The following is an 11,229-nucleotide window of genomic DNA, read 5'->3' on the forward strand; positions in this document are numbered from 1 at the left end:
AGGTGAACAGTGACCCCCGAGCACTCGATTCCCCGACGGCCCAAGAAATCCTTCGTTGGTGGCCCCCACCGGGGTCCAGCGGTGAGGTGTCAGCCTATCAAAGGCCCGATGCCGCATTTAAGAGGGTGCGTGGCCTATCGCCTCCAACTGCTCCTGCCACGCTCGGTGTCAGTCACTGCCACATCCTGGTAGAAGGGCGTGGGGACATTTATTGCACAAGTCCCATCCCGTGTCATCCGGCGCGCCTCGGGATAACATCGCGAGGCCCGAGGCGTTCCGCCTGCCGCCCTGCTGTGGCAGGCGAACAAGACCGGGCGGGCATGCCGGGCTGCTCTCCACAGCGCCCGTTGCCAGCGCCATCATGACGACCGAAGACAGGGTGGGGGCGCATTTTCAACCCCCTGTCACTTCGCGCTGGCGAGCCTATGATGACTGCCTTTCCATTTATGGCGCCTTGGAACTTGTGCCCTCCCTTTTGGGGCACGCTACCGTCGGCGAGTATTTAAGGGAGCCGATGGGCACGGACAGAGACAGGAGAAGAACTCTCGAACTTTTAGAGAACTCAGAGACACTTTCTCGAGACCGAAGAACACCTTGGTACAAGCATAGAAGCTGAGACCACCGAAGAACAAGGAGCCCGAAGCTCTAGGATAGACAAACATTCTTGTAACCAGCACATTCCTGAGAGACATTCTCAGGGCATTTATAGCATCCACACAGGAGTAGGGTATTACGCTCAGTGCGGCAGGAACCTGTCTAAAAATCCCTCCAGTGCATTTACTGCGTTCCGCATTCGATACTTCCACCCCACCTGCCATCACATTTACATCCATTTATTCCTCCCGCAAACATATTCAGAATCATCCCCCTCTGGCCGAATCTCAAAAAGGGGTCCCTCAGGATCCCTGCGATAGGAGTTCACGCTCCGACAGCTGGCGCGCCAGGTAGTGGGGTTGCATCCCTTAATTTGTTTGTTTGTTTTTTCCTACAGAAAAAATGGCAGGTGGCCATCGTCTCCGGCGCACCGCCTCCAGCTCCAGTGAGGAAATGGAGCCCCTCGCGCAGGAGGCCCCTGTCCCTGCAGCTCCTCAGCAGTAGGCATGGTCCGCACGCACGGCGCTCCCCTCTCATGGGGACCATGGCGCTGGGCCCAGCAGGGCCACCACCGCCGTCGCTAGCGCACCGCCTAACCCTCAGCAGGCGGCAGAAATTCCTACCGCCAGATCCACGTCTGGACAGCGCCGGTCGCCGTTGTGGCGTAGGCTCGCCTTCGGCGAGGCCAGTCCTGGGAGTGCACTGCTTGCGGCGCAAGCTCTCCTCAGGCATCCGCCAGTCCAGGCGGCGGGGGAAACCCCAGAAGGCTGCTGGCTCCATGAGGTGGCCGCCTTGGTCGGCACAGCTCACCGTCAGGTGCTAGTCGAGAGTTCTTGTGCTACCTCCCACCGCAGCGCAGCCAAGACCGGCCCATCATCAGGTGGCGGTCGCACTGGTTGGGGGGCCTCCAAGCGGAGTGCCGCCCCGCTGGCCAGTACCGGAGCTCAGGACCTCCGCCAGCGCTGCCTCGTACAGGTCCCAGTCCTCGCCAATCGGGTCCTGGTGATGTCCTGGGAGCCCGTGTACATCCAGCTGGGGCGGACCCGCTCCTGTAGAGGCGCCAGGCGGCGGTGCAGGTAGTCCGCCGCCACCAACACCCACGTAAGGCCGGCCTGGCATAGGTACTCAATGCGGTCCAGAACCGGCTGCATCCGCTTGTCCTCCGGCGGTGCCGCCTCCCAGATTGACCTCTGGGGCTCCGCCGCCAGATCCGGCAACATGAGGCGGTCGTGGGGACTGACGTCGACGTAGACCCAGTCGCGCCGCCAGTCGTCCCACTTGCTTCACAGCACTTGGGGGATGTACAGCTCCGCCAAGCCGTCCCGCAGTCGGCGACATCCGCGGTGGAGAAGCCCCTCTTCTTCCCGCCAGGCCGCAGCACGAAGAAATGGCGGAACAGTGACACCGACGGCGGCACCCCGACGAACATCTCGCAGAAATGCGCGAAGATCGCCAAGATGACGACCGAGTTCGGGCTGAGGTGCGCCATTTGGATCCCGAACGTGTTGAGGATCTGGAGGAAGAAGGTTGAGAACGGCGGCACCAGCCGGGCCGCCACGAAGGAGACAAAGATGACGATGCGCCCCGGCCGGTCCTTGACCGGCAGGAAGCTCGCTGACCTCACCATAGAGACCACCCGCTGGCCTTCGGGCTCCATCATCTTCCGCACCTTTTCCGCCGCCTCCTCGTTGATGAATCGTGACTCTGGCAGTACGCTGTCAGGTGTCTTGTCGCGGTGGCTACCTCCCGCTCTCAGCATTGTGTCGGGGTGGGGGATGTGTTGGAACGATGGGGGGAGAAGGGTGCGCTGTTCGCCTAAGGGAGGGCGAGAGCTCTGGAGCGCAAGGAAGAAGAAGAAGGTTCGATCATAAAAGAGGCGTAAAGGGGCCGCGGTTCACTCCCCTCCTCCTTTTATACCCCAGGGATTTCAAACGACGCCTGCCGCGGCGCGCTCGGCAAGACGAACTTCCTCGGCCGGCGCAATCGCCAGACGAATCTCCCTCTGGCCGCGCGGATGTCAGCAGTCGTCAGGCACACTACCCTCGATCTGCGCGGTTGCCACGAGCGCCGCCTGCCTCGTTATCACGCGCCACCTGCCTCGTTATCACGCGCCTCGGCAGTTGGCTGGACTCGCGTCTGTTCGGCTCCCCGTTGGGCTGTACCAGAAGCCTGGGCCGGAGAGGCCAGCGCCTAAAAACACGCCACGTGGCGTCGGTGCTGGCTTTGGCCTTGATGACGACGAAGGCCCCATCCGCAGTCTCTGGGCCATCACCTGCCAATGGGCCCGGGGCTGCTGTCAGTGAATCAGGAACCAGGGGTCCCCGAATCCCGAGGCCAGGCCAGCAGTTTGCCACATGGCGCCCTCCCGCGGGGATCATCTCCGCGGGGTACGAAAAGACTAAGTCCCAGTAGAGGACGCTCGGGGCCACGAACAGTGGTCCCCAAGTACCCGGGTTCCCCGATGATCTGCGAAGACCGAGTGACCGGGAAGAGAGTGCTCTGGGTCATGAACAGTGGCCCCCGAGCACCCAAGTCCCCCGACGACCAGAGAAGACGAGTACCGGGAAGGGTGTGCTCGGGGCTGCGAACAGTGGCCCCCGAGCACCCGAGTACCCCGAGGACCCAAGGAAGGTAGTTCCGGGAGAGAGTGCTCGAGGCTGCGAATAGCGGCCCCTGAGCACTCGGTTCCCCGAGGATCCGAACAGTCGATTCCGGGAGAGAGTGCTCGAGGCCTTGAACAGTGGTCCTCGAGCACTCGATTCCCCGAGGACCAAGAGAGGGCGTTTCCGGGAGAGAGTGCTCGGGGAGGTGAACAGTGACCCCCGAGCACTCGGTTCCCCGATGGCCCAAGAAATCCTTCGTTGGTGGCCCCCACCAGGGTCCAGCGGTGAGGTGTCAGCCTGTGAAAGGCCCGATGCCGCATTTAAGAGGGCGCGTTGCCTGTCGCCTCCAACTGCTCCTGCCACGCTCGGTGTCAGTCCCTGCCACATCCTGGCAGAAGGGCGTGGGGACATTTAATGCACGGATCCCATCCCGTGTCATCCGGTGCGCCTCGGGATGACATCGCGAGGCCCGAGGCATTCCGCCTGCCTCCCTGCTGTGGCAGGCGAACAAGACCGGGCGGGCACGCCGGGCTGCTCTGCGGCTACTCGGTGGGCCCTCTCCACGGCGCCCGTTGCCAGCGCCATCATGACGACCGAAGACAGGGCGGGGGCACATTTTCAACCCCCCTTCACTTCGCACTGGCGAGCCCATTATGACTGCCTTTCCATTTATGGCGCCTTGGAACTCGTACCCTCCCTTTCGGGGCACGCTACCTCCGGCGAGTATTTAAGGGAGCCGGCGGCACGGACAGAGACAGGAGAAGAACTCTCGAACTTTTAGAGAACTCAGAGACACTTGCTTAGAGACCAAAGAACACCTTCGTACAAGCATAGAACCTGAGACCACCGAAGAACAAGGAGCCCGAAGCTCTAGGATAGACAAACATTCTTGTAACCAGCACATTCCTGAGAGACATTCTCAGGGCATTTATAGCATCCACACAGGAGTAGGGTATTACGCTCAGTGCGGCCCGAACCTATCTAAAAATCCCTCTAGTGCATTTACTGCGTTCCGCATTCGATCCTTCCACCCCACCTGCCATCGCATTTACATCCATTTATTCCTCCCGCAAGCATATTCAGAATCATCCCCCACGGCCGAATCTCAAAAAGGGGTCCCTCAGGATCCCTGCGATAGGAGTTCACCCTCCGACAGCATTCCTCGCATATCTTTTGCTGGTGAGCTTCTAGAAGATGTCATCCTCCGTATGCTTATCAGATTTGTCCATTTCTCCATGGCCAACTCGGATTTCTCTATGGTGGCGGAGCTCTGCGGCATGAGAGGGAGGGAGAGGGTGAGCTGGAGGTAGAAGACGTATGGTTGGGCTGGCTGATGGGTTGGGCTACAGCCTAGAGAAAGAAAGAGAGAGGAGGGAAAGAGAGATGGCTAGGCTGGGCCGGTCCAAAGAGAAAGAGAGGGAAAGGGAGATGGGCTTTTGCTTGTTTAACCTGAAAAGCTTTTTCTTTTTTTCCTTTTTCACTAAATCTTTATTTTTCTTGTATATATACATGTATATATATATACTTATAAAACATATATATTGTATATATTTTTATATTAGCTCACATAATCAGCCAATCAACCAAACAATCAAACAAATAATCAACCAATATATATATATATATACATATATACACACACACACACACACACACACACTTTTGTAAGAAAAATATCCCTATATATATGTATTTTTACATCTAAACCATATACTCTTACATATGTATATATGCATACATGCACATACATACACTTAGTGTTTTATTTAGTTTTGCAAAACTCTTTTATTATCTTTAGGAAAGTTTTTATTTTCTTGGTTTTCAGAATCTGGGCTGTTCAGAAACCTACCCTCCTTAAGTGAATCTCATCCTCGAGATTCGAGCTGATCTCCAAATAGGTGAGGAAATTGTTCCCATGTTGCTTCTTTTGTGGTATGGTGACTCCATTGGACTTTACACATACGTATGAACTTTCTTTGAGTCACTTGCTTTGCCATTTCCAAAATCTTAATGGGGTATTTAGAGTAAGTCAAATTCTCCTAAGGATCCACTTCTTCCAAGGATAACTATTCCTCCAGTACTCGAAAGCACTTCTTTAGTTGCAATATATAGAATACATTGTGCACGTCTTATAGCTTGGGAGATAATTCCATTAGGTAGGCTACTTCTCCACGTCTAACACTCACTTTAAACGGTCCAATGTACATGGGTGCCAACTTGCCTCTAACCTTAAAATGACGAAGTCCCCTTAAAGGTGAAACCTTGAGATACACATAATCTCCAACCTTGAAGTAACTCTCGATGACGGTTATCTTCTTAACTCTTCTACCTTGATTGAGTTGTCTTTAACTTTTCTCGCATTGCCCATACTTGTTCTTTTGCTTCCTTAAGTACTTAGGTCCAAACATTTGGCTTTCTCCTGTATCACTCCAATGCAGCGGCGTTCGACACTTCGTTTCATATATTGCCTCAAATGGGGCCATCTATAAACTAGATTGGGAATTGTTGTTATATGAGAACTCTGTGTATGGTAAATTCTTGTCCTAACTATTGCAATTTGGAAGGCACGTGCTCACAACATATCCTCTAGGATTTGATTTATTCTTTCTGTCTATCCATATGTCTGTGGGTGATATGACGAGCTAGAATTCAACTTCGTATCTAGAAACTCATGGAATTGTTGCCAAAATCAAGAGGTAAAGGGGCCCCTGAATCTGATACCATCCTCTTTGGAACTCCATGTAGGCACACAATCCTAGACATATATAGCTCTGCTAACTTGTCTCCTTTGTAGGTTGTCTTAACAGGGATGAAATGAGCTACCTTAGTGAGGCAATCCACAATGACCCATATTGAATCATAGCCTAACTGGGCATGAGGTAATCCAACTATAAAATCCACTCAAGTTCTTCCCACTTCCATTCTGGTATTTTTAGGGGCATTAGCAATCCCATTGGTTTCTGATGTTCTGCTTTCACACTCTAGCATACATCACGCACTGCCACATACTCGGCTATTTCTCACTTCATCTTGGTACTGTCTAGGTGAATAGAGTATGCTGACTCATGGGATTCTCTTAAGATTATCTCCTTGAGCTTTTTCTGGTCTGGTACACAGATATGCTTGTACAACCATATTATGCCTTTCTTGTCCTCCGAGAACTTTGGGGCCTTTCCTACCCTGATATTCTTTTTTATCTCTTTTATATTTGCATCCTCTGCCTACCCTTTTCGAATGTCCTCATCCAAGGTAGGTTCCACTTCCATGGCTACTGCCTCCAAGTCCCAACAAATCATAGGTAAGTCACCAAAATTCTTCACATAAGGTTGGTTGAGTTTCTTGTAACATGGCCATGGTGCAATATGCTTTCTAACTTAATGCATCTGCAACCATATTTGCCTTTCCTAGGTGGTAATGGATTCCCACGTCGTAATCCTTGATCAATTCTAGACATCTCTGTTGTCTCAGGTTAAGAACTGTTTGTGTGATTATATACTTTAAGCTCTTATAATCCATGTATATCACACATCTTTACCCAAGGACGTAATGTCTCCATATCTTCAAAGCATATACCACGAGTGCTAATTTTAGGTCATGAGTCTGTTAATTCTTCTCATGAGTACTAAATTGTTTCGAAGCGTAAGACATGACTTGTCCTTGCATCAAACACATCCAAGACCTTGTTGGGATGCGTCAGAGTATATGTCGATGCTTTTCTGGATATCCGGCAACACTAGCACTAGGGTTGTGGTTAGCTTCATCTTAAGCTCGTTAAAATTTGCTTCGCAGGTGGCTGTCCATATGTACTTATTTTCCTTCCTAAGTAACTCCATGAGTGGCTTGGCTATCTTAGAGAATCCCTCTATGAATTGACAATAATAGTCTGCTAGACCAAGGAAATTTATTACTTCTGTAACACTAGTAGGTGACTTCCAATTCTGCACATCTTTCACCTTACTTGGGTCTATTGTGACTCCTCCGGCAGATAGAATATGTTCGAGAAATGGCACCTCTGTAAGCCAAAACTCACACTTGCTGAGCTTAGCATACAACTGATGTTTCCTAAGCTTTCCCAAAACTTTTTTAAATGATCCTAATGTTCCTCTTCACTCTTAGACTAAACCAGTATGTCATCGATAAACACTACCACAAACTTATCCATATATTCTATGAAAATTGTATTCATGAGGTACATGAAGTAAGCCAGGGCGTTGGTCAGACCGAACAACATAACTGTAAACTCATATAGTCCGTATTGGGTGATGAAGTTTAACTTCTGTATATCCAATTTTTGAATATTTAGCTGATGGTAACCTAACCTTAAGTCTATCTTCGAGAACACTCGAACTCCGATAAGTTGGTCAAACAACCCTTGTCTAGTAGTTCTTGATTTGCTTGTTCAATTCAACTAGGTCATTAACGGGCATCATATAGGGTCTCTTGGCTATAGGTGCAATTCCAGGAACAAGATCAATAACAAATTAAATTTCTCAGTCTGGTGGTATACCTAGCAATACATCCATAAACACATTTGGGAACTCACAGACTATCCAAATATGGTCCATTGTCGATCATTCTGCGTGGTTCCGCTTGCATTCTTCTACTGACGGTGTATCTACCACAATCTCTACCTTGACTCCTTCTCCATTTTCCAAGGTGATTGCCCTTCTTGCACACTTTATTACTCATTTGAACTTTTTGCTAGCCAATCCATTCTAAGGATCACATCAATCTCATCTGGTTTTTAGGACAATGAGGTTGGCTAGAAACTCTACCCCTTTAATTTAAGGTTTAATTTAGGGCAGAGGAGACTAGCTCTCATTTCTCCACCATGTGAGCTAATTAGCATCTTATGTTTCAAAGTTGTCACTGGCAAACTATTCTTGGCCACATACTTAGATGTAATGAACAAATGCGAAGCTCCAGAATCAAACAAAACAAATGTAGGGGTTGAGTTAACAAAGAACATACCAAGTACAACATCAGGTGCTTCCTGAGCTTCTTCTGTGGAGTCATAGTTCACGCATGCCTTCATGTGGTTCTGCTAGGCTCTGTTTGTGGAGTAGGTATTTGATACTAATTACGATTCTGGGTTGAAGCAGGTGTCTTCACTGGTGTGTTCAAGTTGAATGGGACCGATGTTTGGTTTTGCCTCCTCTTAGGATACTAACTGGCAAAATGTCCAATCTCTTAATAGCTGAAGCATGGGCGTTTAGCTGTAGCTGGTGGGTTAGGGTTCTTAGCTGGGGTTGGTGTGTTATTGTTGTTTGAGCGAGGTTGATGATATGCAGGACGAGGTGTTGGTGCTTGAGGTCTAAACTGAGTGGATGACTGTTGCTGGTGATGCCCCTGCTGCTACTTCGTACGTGGGTGATAGTTACTGACCGAGTGTTGTCCCTGTGAAGTCATTCTTCTCTTGTGATCTTCACCAATCAAATGACATTTGTCTTATACTAGTGCCTTGTTCACCAACTATTGAAAATCCAGGTAGTCATGGGTGCTTAACATAGCTTGCATACCATAAACCAACTCATCCAAGAAATGCTCATGTTTCTTTTCATTAGTGCCAACATCCTCAGGTGCATACCTGGAGAGTTGTGTAAACTTGTTGACATACTCATTTCATGACATAGACCCTTGCTTCAGGTTGCAAAACTCCTTCTTCATCATAGTGATAGTGCCTACTACCGCATGGTGGCGGTGAAAGGCTGCCTTGAACTCCATCCAAGAGATTGACTCATGGTCCTCATGAGCATTGCAGAATGCATCCCACCAGTTGGCGGCAGAACTAATGAGTTGATGAGCAGCGTACAAAACCTTCTCACGGTCATTGCATTGGGCGATCACCAACTTCTTCTCTATTTTCTCAAGCCAATCGTTAGCAACAAGCGGTTCGGTGGTGTGGGAGAACATAGGTGCCTTAGTTCTCATAAACTCACCCAACTTGGACTGGTTATGGTGGCAAGGCTGTGGTGGCGGCTGTGTCTGAGTAGCCTGTTGCATATTGTCCATTTTCTAGGCCATCCCTTATGAGACATGGGTTTGCATAGCCATGAGTTCCTCCATAGTCATTGGAGGTGGTCGTGGAGGTGAAGTTATTGTGCGGTTGTCACTGCTTCCGGGGTTACTCCTGGTGTTGACCATCTGGCAGGGGTTGGGCATAGATAAGAGAAAAGCACAAGATTCTAGAGAGAAGTCTATGTTCTAGAGACTGCTTTTACTTAAAACTCTTATATTAATTCCTTATTATTATCAAACCCTACTTCTATGATGTGGATGCAGACAGGGTGCCTAGGAGCGATCCTGCAACTCACATCTTGACACACATAAGCAATAAAATCCATGAAACCAACAACTCCAGAACGACCTAAGTGATACTATTGATCGATCTCTATTATTCTAATTGGGGTTTCCCTATTTTGTACACATGGTTGGGTTACAGGTTCTCCTTTTGAGTCACTATCTGGATATTCTGATCCTTAGCTTGAGAGAGGTTTAGAGCAAGGTCTCTTGCTTGTGGGTGAAGCTGGTGTAGGAGTGGCTTTATGCAGGCAGTGTCAGAGTATCACATTGTCTTCTTCAGCTTCTTCCAAGCGATGGCGAACCACCTTTAGTTCTTAAATAGTGCTCTCATAGAGTCAATCCAGGGCAACGGTGAGTTGAACTTGGATTTGGAGCATGGTATTCTCTTCATTGCACTAGCATCAGACTACAGTATTCGGGTTTGCATCGCTGCAGACATGGATGTAGCGGTACAACGAGTCTTGGTTGTTGCTTCGTAGTCCAGGCACACACAGTTGAGGGCTTGGTGTGCAGCATCTCGTATGCCTTCTTCCAAGCTAGACCTCCTTGTCTATGTGGTGTAGATGCATGCCACTCTGAATTCTCCCTTGTGTGCACAACATCCATAGACGAAGATGGTGATGGACCATTCTGTGTTATTGGCTTGTCTTGTTCCCTCATACATCGGCTTCTTCTAGTGTCCCATATCGGTAAGTAAGCCCAAAGCATCCTTGGTAAGATCCCTTGGTGTAATCCACTGGAATGGCAAACTTCATTGAGATCCGACTCCATTTGTAGGTTTAAGCACAAGGTGAGAACCATCAAAATCACACTCGGCTTAATCGATAGTGTCGATTGTCTATAAAGATAAGAACTAGCACACACCCATAACTTGACGTGTCAAGCGCTAACACTCATCTAAAAGCATCCATCGCAGCCACTATTTGATTAAAATGAGAGTAATTCCGGTTGTCGGTGACATGGAAACTGGGGGTCCCCGAGTCCCGAGGCCAGGATAGCAGAGTGCCACGTGGAGCCCTCCCTCAGGGATTATCTCCCCGAGGTCTGAGAAGACCAAGTTCCAGGAGAGGGTGCTCGGGGCCATGAACAGTGGTCCCCGAGTACCCGAGTTCCCCGAGGACCCGAGAAGTACAAGTTCCGGGAGAGGGCGCTCGAGGCAATGAACAGTGGTCCCCGAGTACCCGAGTTCCCCGATGACCTGAGCAAACACAGTTCCAGGAGAGGGCACTCGGGGCCATGAACAGTGGTCCCCGAGTGCCCGGGTTCCCTGAGGACCAAGAAAAGGCATATCCGGGAGAGAGTACTCGGGGCTATGAATAGTAGTCCCTGAGCACTCATAGTTCCCTGAGGACCTGAGAAGTCCTTCGTCGGTGGTCCCCACAAGGGCTCAGCGGTGAGGTGTCAATTGGTGAGAGGCCCAATGCTGCATTTAAGATGGAGCATGGCCTGTCACTTCCAACCACTCCCCCCCCCACGCCTACTGTCAGTCCATACCACTGCCTGGCAGGGAGGCGTGGGGACATTTAATGCGACGGGTCCCATCGCGCGAAATCCGGCGCGCCTCGGGATAACGTCGCAGGGCTCGAGGCATATCGCCTGCTGCTCTGCTGTGTCAGGCTCGCTCTGACCGGGCGGGCACGCGGGGTTGCTCGGTGGCTGCCCGGTGGGCCCTCCCCGCAGCACCCGCTAAAAAGCGGGATGATGACGACAGGACCGGATGGAGGCACGT

Source organism: Phragmites australis, chromosome 2 (assembly GCF_958298935.1).
Source record: "Phragmites australis chromosome 2, lpPhrAust1.1, whole genome shotgun sequence".
NCBI lineage: Eukaryota > Viridiplantae > Streptophyta > Magnoliopsida > Poales > Poaceae > Phragmites > Phragmites australis.